Below are 13,136 nucleotides of genomic sequence, written 5' to 3'. Positions count from 1 at the left end.
AAGTCACAAATCTCTCTGAGGGAGTATTGGTAAAAGAATCAAATGGTTGGCAATTCCCTGCTTGTCTGAAATTCTATCTCCATGCACTGTGTGTGCTGATGGTATTACGGGATCAGACAGGAAACCCTGTTACTCTGACTTCGATTTTCTACGGAACAGATTCTAAGGTCCATTGAGCTTTCCCAAGTATGTTATAGGAGTAGGAGAGGAAAAGGGTTATCCAACCCCTCCAGTCTGCTGGACCATTGTATTTGGGATGGGGAAGTGTTTCAGATTTCTGCCTCCCTTCTTGTGATCTGATCAACATTCAGTTATCTTTATTGGCATAAGAATTTGATCAGGTCCTATTAACGCTGAGCCTTTATGTAAAATTACCTTTCTGTTCCTGGATTGTATATGATCTTCCTGCACTTATTCACCACGAGAGCTGCCGATTTCCCCAACCATTTTCCATCAGCATGGATGTGACTCGCCAACTTCAGTGCTCAGCGCATGAAATTGGATGAACTGCTGCAGTGATGAACCAAGGTGGGAATTAAGTTAACCCAAAGGAGACACTGACCATAGAGGGTAAGCTGCCCATCCCAGATTTTAACTCACATTCTGGCTCTGTCCATGTAGCTTAATTGCCAAATGCTTCCTTATTCTGCTTTCTCAAATAAATTTGAGTATGTTATTTTGAGGCAACCATCTAGACCTCATTTTAGTGACTCCAGCATGAAAGACTGTTACAGTTCAAGTCAAGTTCAATTTCAAAGTTATTTTCATCTGAATGTACATACAGTGTATACAACCAAATGGAACAACATTCCTCTGGACCCACACAACATATAATGCACACAACACATAAACCAAAGTAAATAAGTTAACAAAATAAAATTCAAAATGCATCTAGTAAAGCACAGTAAACTGTATTGTTTACTGTTTACCTGTGCTGTGTGTGTTACTGCAAGGTGTGCAGTAGGTGAGCAATGGTCATTGTAAAAGAGTAAAGGGGTATTGTCAAAGAAGTAAACAGTGTTACCTGATGCAAGTTCCGATGTGGCAGAAGGGTTTGGAGTGAGCTGAAGTTCACAAAGGGAGAAGACGCGAGCCCAGGCCTGAGAACAACAGCATTAAAACAAAGACATAGATGAAGTATTCAGCAACAGTTGGGCTGAGGTTGGAGCAGCGAAAACAACTGAGATTTCAGTGGTGGGGGGGATGTTAAGTGACGGGGAGGTGCTGACAATAGTGTTCAGCTCACTGTTAGACTGAAGATACAAATAAAGTAGTGAAGCCTTGCAGTGACAAAGAAAAAAAGAGAGAGTGAGGATTGGGGCAAGAGCCTCATGTTCTCGGAAAGGTGAAGAAAACCCAAGAAAACTCAAGGGGTACAAACTTCTACTGGAGGCAATTAACAAACAAACAAACAAATTAACAAACAAAATTAAAATCCATTCTCAGTCATGAATGGTTAAACTCCCAGTCTTTCAAAATGACTAATCAGAACTGAAGGAAATCACACTCCCTCTAAGGTGGGTCAGATATGGTCACTAACTGTACATTCCCTTGAACTGTTGCACCTTTCTAGTGCATTACCACACCCTTCCCAGGAATAAATTTAATTTGCCCTCCTCTTGCCCAACTGGACAGACTGTCAGAGTTTTCCTGCTGTGCAAACATTTCCTGTTAATCGGCTGGCAAGGTTTTCAGCACTAACAATCCTTTGTCTCTTGCCTCATCTCTGAGGAACAGGCTAAGTACTGAGCACACTGCTAATAGGCAGTGATTGGAATTAGTGATTTGCTTGACAGAGCATAAAATGTCACCTAATTAGTGATGGCAATGGAATAAGCCTGTCTGACTGGTTACCAGTCAGCATTCAGATATGTGTGCTTCACAAAACAGAGAACTAAATCAAGTGCTGAGTTTCATAAGGAAGTGCACAAAAGTGTTCAAAACAAGCAAAGAGGAAAAGTGTGAGACAGAATGAAGGGGATCCTGGCCTAGGCTGGGACAGATTCTATTGATGGAATGAAGGATAATGAGTATGGGAGATCATGTGTTAAAGTTTCAGCGTGATGTTTTGATAGGCACAAAGAGATTAGATGGCTTTCCAAAAAGAAGAATCAGCGCTGTTGTGTTTTAATGAGTGAGTTGATTGAGAGAGTTGTACAACTGAGAGCATCCTGACTGGCTGCATCACCGCCTGGTCCAGGAGCTGTACTTCTCTCAAACGCAGGACTCTGCGGAGAGTGGTGCGGGCAACCCAGCAGATGTGCGGGTGTGAACTTCCCACTATTCAGGACCTTTACAAAGACTGTCGTGGTTTCTCATGCCCCACAAACGACCAGGAGACGCAGAAGATTCTTCAAGAAGTGTTAAACTTTAATTTGCAAATCAAAGCTGAGACAGTCATTGAGCTAGTCGCTGATTGCCCACCGATCCTTGTACATAGCATTTTTTATAGCAATCTCCTGGTTTAGTTGCATTAGCATATCCGATCGGTCTACAGTTGCGTATCACTAGTACATCAGCCACTATTGTTTCTACCCATTAACTTAATCATGTTCTAATCTACATCTCTTAGCTACCTCTCATTAACACACCATTATCTTCTTATTTGGCTACATTCTTAAGTCACTGATGTGTTCAATAGTACAGAGACAATACAGAGATTTCATTCTCCTACTAAATTGGATACATACATAGCAAATAGCAAACACAAAGCTGACTACATAGTTTTGTTTACACAGCAAACAATGCAACTTTTATACTCCAATAAGACACATGTGTAAAAAGGGCCTGAAGGATCACTGGGGACTTGAGACACCCCAACCACAAATTATTCCAGCTGCTACTATCCAGGAAACGGTACAACAGCATAAAAGCCAAGATCAACAGGTTCCGGGACAGCTTCTTCCACCAGGCCATCAGACTGATTCATTTAAGCTGATATCGTTGTATTTCTAGGTTATATTGACTGTCCTGTTGTACATACTATTTATTACAAATTACTATAAATTGCACATTGCACATTTAGACGGAGACGTAACGTAAAAATTTTTACTCTTCATGTATATGAAGGATGTAAGTAATAAAGTCAATTCAACTCGATGGGTCAAGCAGCTAATTAACCACAAACATCAGGAGTTCCTGGACTGGAAACTGCACCTTTATTCAACGAAAGGGAGCAGGACCACAGGCATTGAAGGCAGAAGTCTAACAGAAAACCCATTACCTAAAAAATATATGGTCCTAACCAGTCATTCAGTCAGAAACAGGCTATTCATCCCAGCATGTCCAAATGGACCATAAGGCATCACCTATCCAATGAGGGCCACCTCTGAGGGCATGGCACATAGGTGCAATCACAAGATAAGTGCCCCAGCTCATTTACTTTCTTAGAAAGCTAAGTTGGCTTGCTTGTTACCAAACACTCCAACAAACACCTGCAGATCTACTGTGGAAAGTATGGCACTGGTTGCGTACAACAATTCAAATCTGCAAGAATGTAAGAAGCAGCAGAGAGTAAGCGGGTTCTGAGGATAATTCATAGGCACATCCTTCCCCACTATGATAATATCTATAGGAAGTGCTACATCATAAAAGCAACCTCCATCACCAAAATGCCCACCATCTGGCCATGCCATTTTCTCTCAGCTACCATTGGACAGGTGGACAGAAGTCTGACATCCACACTACCAGGTTCAAGACCAATTACCTCCCTTGAACTAACTGGCAAATCCCTAATCTCTATAGTTTAGCAACACTGTGACCACTTTTATTATTTTGTACTAACATTGACTTTCTGAGTGTAATTCTGTTCTTTTCTGTAAAAACTGTACATATTTTATATTTTTCTTGTGAATGCTGCCTACATGATGCGATGTGATCGTGATGCTGCTGCAAGTTTTTCACTTCTCCTCTGCATACATGCGCTAAAGCATAGGACAATAAACTCGACTTGGACTTTGACTATGCTAATCTCATTACCCAGCATTTGGTCTGTAGCCTTCTAAGTCTTGTCTGCTTGTCTGGATACTTCTTAAATGTGGAAGTACCCACTTCCATAGCCACTAAGGTAGTGTTTTCCAGATCCCATTCACTCCCTGGGTGAAAAGGTTTTTCCTCAGAACTCCCTTGAACTTTTTAGACCTTATTCTAAATCTTAGACCCAAGGTTGAGTTTTACACAGAGTGATTAGTGCGTTGGAAGTCCTGCCGGGGTGGTGATATTGGCAGGTACATTAGGGGAAAGTAAGAAACTCTTAGATAGGCACATGGATGATAGAAAAATGAACGGAAGGATTAGATTGATCTTAGTGTAAGTTAAAAGGCTAGCACAATATTATGGGCCGAAGGGTCTGTACCATACTGTAATAGAAACATAGAAAACCTACAGCACAATACAGGCCCTTCGACCCGCAAAGCTGTGCCGAACGTCCTTACCTTAGAAATTACCTAGGGTTAATATAGCCCTCTACTGAGCTCCATGTACCTGTCCAGGAGTCTCTTAAAAGCCCCTATCAAATCTGCATTTTTATATGTAAAACTGTATTGAGACATCCTGAATTCATGAAAGAGAATATACAAACACAAATATTACTTGCTATTTACATACTTAAATAAAGCAATCCAAATTCCAATTGCTACAAAACAAATCTGGTTTTGTTGCCCTTAAGCATTAATTCGTAAAACTTAATCCTATCCAAATTCCAGAAGGCCATAAGTTCCAGGAGCAGGATTAGGCCATTTAGCACGTTGAGTCTGCTCCACCATTTCATCTTGGCTGATTCACGTCCCTCTCAGCCCCCAATCTCCTGCCTTCTCTCCATATCCTTTCACGCCCTGACTGATCAAGAATATTTTTACCTCTGCCTTAAATATACCCAGATTAATGTTCCATGTTCTCTGTTCTACTTGCTACAACCAATAACTAGACATTTGCAAACCATGCACTGGTATATCCAAATACCCCAGAATTCAGGTAACATGCTGCCATGTTATTTTTCCTGCAGAAACAGACAATTTCACATTTTCACTTTATAGTTTACCTGCTAGGTCTTCATTCACTTAAGCTATTTATACACCTTTGTAGCCTGTCCAGGACGTATATTCCCACCAACCTGAACCATCAGCAAACTTAGCAACTATCCCTTTGGTGCCTTCGTCCAAGTCAGTTCTAGGGGTAGATAGAAGCTGGTGGGGGAGTGGAGGGAGTGAAACACTGGGTAGAGAGGCTAGGGGGCTGGAGGACATAAGTGGATCTGGGGGAAGCGGCGATCAGTGGGGAATACAGAGATAAGGGTTACCTGAAACTGGAATATTCAATGCTCTTCTCACTGGACATCAGCCGACTGGTGTGGCGTTGGGCTTCGGGGCGAGAGGTCCCGAGTTCGAATCCAGCTGGCTCCCGTGCATGTTTTCCATCCACGTTCGGTTGAGTGTTTTGCTGGCAACTTGACCTCACAAAAAAAAAACTGCCACAGAAACGCCACATGATGAGCAATCACCAAAAAGATCGGCAGAAAAAGCTTGTCATGACGGCGCCCCGATGACTCCACCAGGAGTTAAGGGCCATTCTCATTCTCTCACTGGACATAATATGAGGTCCTTCTCCTTAACAGAGATATAGTACCTCTGGTCCTCTCCTATTACCACATGAGCATCTGCATCCAACACATCATTCTCCACAACTTCCACCATCTTCAACGGGATCCTATGTAAACTCATCTTCACCTCTACACACACACACACACACACACACACACACACACACACACACACACACACACACACACACACACACACACACACACACACACACACACACACACACACACACACACACACACACACACACACACACACACACACACACACACACACACACACACACACACACACACACACACACACACACACACACACACCCTTTCTGCTCCCTCCACGATTCCCTTGTCAATTTGACCCTCTCCACTAATCTCTCTCCTGGCACCTATCCCTATGATGCACCATCAATAACTCACTCTGAGACGTAAGAAGCGAGATATCGGCTTTTATTGACTGGAAGAATGAACAACACTACATCCTGGAGAATGAGGCCGGGCTCAGGCCTCAATCGCCTTTATACAGGGGTCTGTGGGAGGAGCCACAGGAGCAGTCAGCAGGGGTCTGTGGGAGGAGCCACAGGAGCTGTGGGTCTGTGGGAGGAGCCACAGGAGCAGTCAGCAGGGGTCAGTGGGAGGAGCCACAGGAGCTGTCAGCAGGGGGTCTGTGGGAGGAGCCACAGGAGCAGTCAGCAGGGGGTCAGTGGGAGGAGCCACAGGAGCAGTCAGCAGGGGGTCAGTGGGAGGAGCCACAGGAGCAGTCAGCAGGGGTCTGTGGGAGGAGCCACAGGAGCAGTCAGCAGGGGTCTGTGGGAGGAGCCACAGGAGCAGTCCAGACAGGTATATGTAGTTCACCACACCCTACAAGCGAGAAAAATGCTACTCCTACCCATTCACGCCCTCCATCACCTCCATTCAAGGCCTCAAACAGTCCTTGATGAAATGACAAGCAACTGCGATCTCAAGTTCAAGATATTGTCTGTCGCGGAAAGATATTACTCGGACCGGAGGGGGGTTGCTTCAGAAAGCCTTTATTGTAGCATGATATCATGGAGAGCTCAGACACCTAAAAAGCGCAGTTCTGAGACTCTGTCCAACAAAAGATTACACTCATATTTTACAGTCAAAATCTACATGACAAGAAGCACTTAATCACACATAAAGAATAGAGAAATTTCACGGCATGTTCTAGGTGATAACCCACAGCAAAAATCAGCTTAAAAGTTACTCTGCCTGCAGTGTCAGGGCAGATTACAGAAAAATGATTCCAAAGAAAAATAGGATACCCCATCCTCCTTAATGTACAAGCAAGCATGCAAGTCAGTTACTTATAGCTAGGTACGGTTAGTTAGTTGGCTGTTTACCAAGAACAGACAGTACTGCTGTTGTGGCAGAAATGGCTTAACCCTGTGGTCCCTAATCGGTAATAACACTTTAAATTTTCTTCCACAGTTCTCTCCTTGTTGATCTTTTAGGTCAAAATTCCTCATATGGTATTTCCTCCTCTTCCTCGTAAGGGGGTTCATATCCATAGGGGAAGGGCCTTTCTTTCTTTGGGCACACCTCTTCACCCCACTAGTGTTCCTTGCTAGATTTATCTCTTACCTTTTGGGATACCATAGGGACTTCAGGGCCAGACAAAACTTTCTTCATTAACTGACTACAGCATAACCTCAATGCTCCACATGCGCAACACCCTAAAACACGTATCATGGCCACTATTATAATTCCATGTGTGATCCAGCTTCCCCATCTGGAAAACCACCCCCATATTCCTTCCCACCAAGATCCTCCACTGTTAAAGTTTTCCAGCTGTTCTCCCACCTTCCTCATCTCCTTAACCTTCTCCATAATGCACTGGCCTAAGTCAGTTATATTCTCTGAGGCATCAGGAATACAGGTACAACATTCCTTCCCTATCGTAGCACAGGTTCCCCCTTTTCCAGCTGATATAAAATCAAGGGCCATCCGATTTTGCAAAACTGTCTGTCGTACGGCAATCATTTCAGTAGTTATGCTGTATACTTGAGACTGAGTTTCTTCAAGAACTTCAGCAGTGCTATTGACTAATTCTTCAAATGCCGCGGCCAATTTAGTTCTTTCTGTGGCAGCTCGACCCACTCCATATATAGGAAACATTATCATCCCAAATCGTCCCGCCTCTGATATGCCCCTTCTTGTCCTAGTCTAATGGGGGTGTTCCTTGGGATGATCCATAACCCTGAAGTGGGGCACTAATTATGTTAATTAACAGCACCCACTCCATCCCTTATCCCCTTGGATTACCTGTCCCATCAGGATCTGGCCGCTCTCCCGGTAACCACGGGTAGGCTCAATTTCTACATACCCAGTAGGCCCCACTCACGGGCCTGAGTCCTCCACTGGGGAAATTCAGTGTCTGCCTGCCGGCTACAGGTACTATTCCCCAGCTGATGAGGGGCTCTAGAGTAGTGATTACAATAACAAGTGGCATCCACAGGTTCGGGGGAAGGATCTACTTCAATTCCAAGTATCAATTTTGAGGGATCCGTCCGGGTGGCTGGAGATACCATCCCTGAAAGCAACAGGGGTATAGTATTGGTCTCTACCCTGGCTCCTGGTACAATTATCATCTTTCCTAGTTCCATTCCTCCCACTCGAGTACCACCTAATAGACCTGGTTTCATTCTGAGTAAGGGGAACCATAGACATTGGTATCATGGTTTTACCAGGCTGTGGGACTTCAGCACATAATCCAACAGGCTCCCTGCCTTATCCACTTAGCATAAGTATGGCATAAGGATAAAAAGGTATTAGAGTGGCTACCACCCACAACCTGAATTAACCCTCCTATGAACACCAACACCCCCACCCCCCAACCAATGCATCTTCGGTCCCTTCCGACTCTGTCTGTGGTTAGCTGCTCATCGACTCAATTGCCCCTTCATATTCTACTTTCGAGGGGTAATGTATAACAGCATGAGGCACTCGCACTTCACAGGGGTGGTCGAAGACCGGCGGCAAAGACTTCTCGACCACGGCGGAGACATGCAGGCACCCCCAGGAGGGCCGTAGGGTAGTAGGCAACTGGCCTCTTCCCGCCCCCGTGATTCTGGGGGAGAACTCAGGTGGCGAACCCTCCTTCTTCGCGGATGGAAAGAGCTTTCATAGCTGGGGAGCCCCGAAGCTGGGGATGTAGTTACAGCCGCTTTCAAAACTTGGAATGCGTTTTCTCTCTCAGGGGTCCGTTCGAAATGCGCAGGAGCATCTTTAGCAGTTGCGGCGGCACGGAGGATTGCATTGTGCAGGCAGTAGTTGTGTACCCTTCGCCGACAACAATAGCACCAGATGGAAGGGATGGAAGAATCAGAATTAACGTCAGGTTCCATCCCCAGGAAGGAAAGGACCTCTTTCTTCGTTTCAGGTGGCGGTATCCTTAGGGTGGCCTGTACTCGGTCCGGTACTATTTCTCGAGTTCCAGCTTTTAGGGCAGATTCAAGATACTGTACGAAACTGAGGCTTAGTTCTAGCCGCTCTATGACCCCAGGTGGCTAGGGACTGGAGTAGGGGTCACTGAGTCTCTCACACAGTCTGCTAGGGTAGATGACGCCACCAAAAGGTGATCGGCGTGTTGTACCAATATGGAATTTCCTCCCGGGTGGCACTCGTCTAAGTCAAGTTTAACATCAACGACATACACGCCCAGACTTTCAGTATACCCCTGGGAGGTAGACCCCAGTCGAGTCCAGGTATACTGTTGCCCCTTGTACGTGAAGGCAAACAGATACTGGCTATCCGAGTGGAGGGGAATAGAAAAGAAGGCAGAACACAAGTCGGCAACGGTGTAGACAATAGCATCAGATGGGTGGGATGAAAGAACCATATTAACGTCAGGTACCACCGGGGCTATAGGAATTACAATGTTGTTTACAGCTCTTAGATCTTGCACAAAGCACCACTCATTAGGCCATCCAGCTTCGGGTATAGGCAGTATTGGTGTGTTACAGGGGCTGACAGTAGGTTTGAGAACCCCTTGTTGGAGCAGAGAGTCTATGACCGGGGCTATGCCTTCTTCTGCCTCGGGGGCCAGTCCATACGGTCTGACACACGGTAATACAGCTTTCTTTTTTAGCTTGACACAGTGGTCTGCTGCAGTGAGCACTCAGCCTACGCGAGTCTTGTGGTGGGCCCACAAGTCTGCATTTACTATTTCCAATGCTGAAGGGTCCGCAAGGCCTGGCAGCCCAGGCGGTCCTGTCGTCGGAACTTGGTTAGGGGGTCCTCCAGCTGGCGGGAGATTCCCGGAAGACCTACGCTTCCTTCTTCAGGCCCGTACCACTCGAAATCCCTAATGTGGTTGATAATGGGGGCAGATTGTAAACTCTTAATCATAGGGCGCATCTGTTTCACCTGAAGGGGGGGCCACATGGCAAGGGTCAAGTGAGGTATTGACTCAGGCGGGACAGGGGTTGCTGCTCCGTGGTCAGACGTACCGGGGTACCCAGTCCTTCCTTCCCAAAGTAGAGATAAGGTTCCGGGTGTGTCCTAGTTTTCTGCCCTTCATGAGTGCACGCCTCCTCTCGGTACTCGGGGCCACCTCCCGTTGTACACCAGGCGGTGCAGTGTAAACGGGAGTGGTGTTGACCCACTTGCAGAAAGCCCCAGCGTGAGCCGACGGCGTCAGCTTCTCAAGTTCTTGCCCTAATCAGCAAATCTTAACTGTATGGGGGTTGCTCCCGAGTTGGCAGCAGTAAAATATTGGTTCGAGTTTAGCTTCGGGGGTAAGGAGCAGGGACGTTAACTGATACATCCGGGGCGAGGGTACTACATGCCCTGAGGGGTGCAGTAAATAGTGGCTCCTAGTTTGTACGGAGCCTGGCGTCCCAACAGGGGCTAGGGAGCAGTTTCGGATACGATCAAAATTTCTTCTATACGACTTGTCTTCCAGAGACAAAGTGACCTTCTTTGATAGGGGTCAGACAGGGGGATGCCAGTTACTCCCACGGTTACTACCCTGTTGTGGCTTAGAGGTAATCCCAGCAAGGGGGGGTACAGAGGACAGGGTAGCGCCAGTGTCCACCAAGGCTCGCAAATGAGGGTCTCCTATTGTAATGGTTACCATGGGTTGCATTTTGGAGTCTTGGGAAAGTGATACAACTATTCCCGGCACCACCACCTCCCCTGCCCCCCCCCCATTCTTGCGGAAAAGGGTTGCTATAAGTGAAGGAGGTTACTCCTCTCTCATTTTGTTTAGTAGGTTTTGCGGGCTCTCTGCAGGGGGCACTTCGACACTCCCTGGCCCAATGCCCCTTCTGCCCGCACCTCCGGCATATATCCTGGGATTTATCCCTTCTTTGTCCCCGAGTCTGTCCCCCTTTTCCATTCCCCCTTCCTTGCTCTAGCCAGTAAAATTGTAGGACCATCCTGAGGGCCGACAGAGAGTCCCTCCCGGTCCACGTTTACCGGGGTAGTCACTGTCTGAGCCCAAGGCATAGCCCGCCAATTTAGGTTTCTCATCTTAAAAGTCTGTGCCTGTTGGGGCAGCAGGCAATTGAGCAGTGTCTGAATGGCCAGTGGCCCATTTCCTTCCAACGCATATTCCTCCCATGTATTTCTAAACCGAGCTATAAAATCAGGGGCTCTATCCTTCCTCTGTCGGCATCTAGTCACTTCCCCACGTCATTGTGCTGCCCCCTTAATGGCCTCTTTCCCTCTAAAGGCTAGCCAATGACCCAGGGATTTGATATCTTGCTGAAGTCTGTGCGCCAGGTCCCGTTCTCCCCGGGCGGAGGCTGCATTGTGTCCTTCAGTACTGCCCGGGAACTTCCATAGGCACACTTCAGCAGGGTTCGCAACTCACCCGGGAGACGTCCATAGATTTCGCACATTTGAAATATATCCAGTACATACACAATCCTGAATTGTCTTTCTTTTGTTTGTGCAACCCATCATTTGGAATTCATAAGAGGGAATGGAATCCCAGCAATATTTTGCATTAATATTTTATACAAGTTTATTCCTGATTATCGGGATAGTGTTTGACCAGTCTTGGTAATTTAAAGAATGCTGACATGAAATTAATCTTCTCCCATACTTTAAAACTTTGTTTACTCGTGTTCTGTATAATGTTTGGATATTTTACATACAAGTCTAGTTTTATGCATTCTTAATTTCTTGGGAATGTGTCTGTGACTCAATCATTATAAGTTTGCTGCATTAATGATACTTTTCTAGTTCTCTCGGTGTTGCTCAGTTCAATTGTATGAGTAAGTGCTGCCCAATAAAGCACCTGGAGCTGATGCCATCTCGACTCCCGTGTTGAACTGAAGTGGAGTTTGGCTTTCTGCTGAGTTGTGTACTTCCTATTCCCACACAATACACCTACACTTTTCCCATTATGTCTCCTATACCCCCCCCCCCCCCAATGTGGTTCCAGCTGCCCATCAGCCCTCTCTTATATGTTTCACTTATGACTTACCTTAATTATCAAAGCCCAGCACATGCATATCTTCTGTCTCCACATATCATCTTCCAGCCTCACCTCATCTGGTCCCATCTGCCTATCTCCCATTTGGTACTCCTATGCCCTTGCTAATGCCCTTCCCCTGGACAACATCGGTGGCATGGAGAGGGGAGACCTGCAGCTTGGGCAACTGCCGGTCTTCCATAAAAAAATAACCTTGCCCAGGCTTGCGCCCTGGAAACTTTCCAAGGCCCAAATCCATGGTGTATTGCGACTAACAGGGGCCTACACTACACACCTATCAATCTCACATGTTTTTTCCCCATCTACAATTCCAATCCTGATGTTTTGATCCAAAATGTTGATGATTCCTGTCTTTCCACACATACAGCCTGACCTGCTCTTGGCCCAGCATTGTAGATTTTAGCTCCAGATTCCAGCTTTCAAGTTTATTATCATGGGCATACATGCCCAAGGTACAGATAGCTTGAAGACCGGTTTTTGCAATAGTTACTAGCCTGATGAATATTAATTATGTACATGTCCACACACTGTATAGATGCTTATACATGTATACCTACACACTGCTGACCAGAAATCTGATCAAGGACAGGGGAAGCAGACAAGCCAGTTGTCTTTGTTTCCCCCATTTTGTGGACTCTGAACAGTTTCTTGCTTTTGGATAATCTAATCAGAGCAACTGAATGTGGACATGGGAAGCTTCAGGTAATGATCTGCTAAACCTCAAACAAATAGCCATTTGTTGTGTAAAGGGTGTGGACTCTGAACTGATCCTTGCTCTGTGACAATCTAGTCACAGCAATATACCTGAAACCATTCTCAGAGGAGTAGCTACTTGTTTTGTAAAATACCAGACCTGCAATCGGTAAACTCGTTAGACAATGTCTGGGTTGCCTTATTTAACTGGTTTGGACCAGTCAGAGTGTAAAGACACAAATACACAAGGCTGGGGTGGGCAGAGTCATGAAATGATGTTGGCTGTAGCCCAGTACAATGACCAGTAAGAAGGTGACCCAGGTGGATCAAGTGACCTTGAGTCATTGGGGCGGAGATCCAATGGTTCAATTGATGAGGAAGAGT

This window comes from Hemitrygon akajei, chromosome 25 (genome assembly GCF_048418815.1).
Source record: "Hemitrygon akajei chromosome 25, sHemAka1.3, whole genome shotgun sequence".
Lineage (NCBI taxonomy): Eukaryota > Metazoa > Chordata > Chondrichthyes > Myliobatiformes > Dasyatidae > Hemitrygon > Hemitrygon akajei.
Note: the sequence above shows the minus strand (reverse complement) of the source record.